The sequence below is a fragment of the Octopus bimaculoides genome, chromosome 13 (assembly GCF_001194135.2).
Source record: "Octopus bimaculoides isolate UCB-OBI-ISO-001 chromosome 13, ASM119413v2, whole genome shotgun sequence".
NCBI classification, from domain to species: Eukaryota; Metazoa; Mollusca; class Cephalopoda; order Octopoda; family Octopodidae; genus Octopus; species Octopus bimaculoides.
The window spans coordinates 447,832-449,418 of NC_068993.1; the positions used below are offsets into that span (position 1 = coordinate 447,832).

General features: G+C 34.2%; 1 protein-coding gene across 3 annotated transcripts in view; it reads right to left on the reverse strand.

The window, feature by feature from the left end:
- The window catches only part of LOC106871438 (E3 ubiquitin-protein ligase MARCHF4), a 59,712-nt gene that overhangs the window by 52,648 nt on the left and 5,477 nt on the right, over nucleotides 1–1,587 (reverse strand). The window lies entirely within an intron of this gene.

Below are 1,587 nucleotides of genomic sequence, written 5' to 3' on the forward strand. Positions count from 1 at the left end.
TATATATATGTATATATATATATATATATATATATATATATACTTAAGTAGATACATAGGTAGATAGATAATAGTGACTGCACACATACGCTTATAATATTAGACGTGTTTTTTTATGTCATCCGTGTTTATAACGCTTAATAGAGACATCCACATCACACAAACTTTATTTCTAGTGAAATTTTAAACAATATATTTTACATGTATCGAGCACATAGATACATCCGTGTGTGTGTATCTTATATTGTAACCCCGAGTTGAACTGTTCAACTCTTCCAGTCGGTTATTGTATCTATTTACAGGTGGCTCATGACAATACTTCCTTTTTCACGCGGAAATTCCCATGATTTCTTATTGAACTCGCATATTTTACTTTCAATGTCTTCCCAAGACCACAAAACTGGGATTTTATAGAAACAAAAATACTTTTGTCAGGCAAAAACAGGAAATTTTTGTAAAGGTGGTGGGATCTGGCTGGAACCATTATTGCTTATTACCTGGGGCAACCCCGATTGAGCGGAATTTTCGTTAAAGGAGATTCAAGTTGTGATTTTTTTTACTGGCATAATGTATCAAGGGCTACAATATCCAATGTATCATCCTTCATTTATTATTATTATTATTATTATTATTGTCAAGATAACGATGATGTGATATGAGAGAGACTTGGCTGCTATTTCTTGGAGAGGCTCACTCGTTTGTAGAATTGAGAAGTCATCCACGATTTAGTAAAGATGTAATCAAAGGCATTCCAGCGATGACCATCTCTTTTATTTGTCAACATTATGCCACGGATTATATTATCCAACATCTCGTTCACGAATGTGATGTGGTTCAACTGTTAAATAGAGCGCGGTTGTGTGGTCCTGCCCCCATGATAATCCCGCTGATTTTATTTCCCGTTGCCTTTGAAGAACCGTTTGAAATCTATTTCGAAGACATATTTGGGGAGAACTAGGTGAATTCTGTTAATAGACAATACTTCGTGCCAACAACGATACCTTCCAGTAAATCGTGCGCGATAGTGTAGTTTGGATTCTAAGAAGGATTGTTGTCAAATCTCATGGCGAGTTTGCGTTGTTTAGTCACGGATGAAATGACCAGTGATCAATGGCGTTCCAGTAGTGGCTACCCTGTTTTATTTGCAGACACACAAATATACTATATTGATACACACAAAGATATTCATAAGCACACACACACACACTAGCAGTCCAATGAAGATCAACTTTTTTCCAATATAGTTTAAAACAAAGATTTGGAAGAATTAGAAGTTAGTTTTCTGCTAATTTTCTTTCAAGTAAATAAATGTTTAGGTTAATTTAAAAATTTGCCACCAAAATCTTATAAATTGACAAAGTTCTAAAAGTTGTACATGTTTCTATGTTATATATGAAAGTAAAAATGTTTAAAATTGTGAAGAAAAAAAAGGACAAGAGTCAGGCGGGGGAACAACAAAGCGTATTAGTTTGACGATAAAGAAAAATTGAAGAGTCTACGTTTCGAGCCTACTCTCTTCTACAGAAACGATGTCCTGTGCCCATATATGCATATGAATATACATATATATGTAAGTATGTACATATA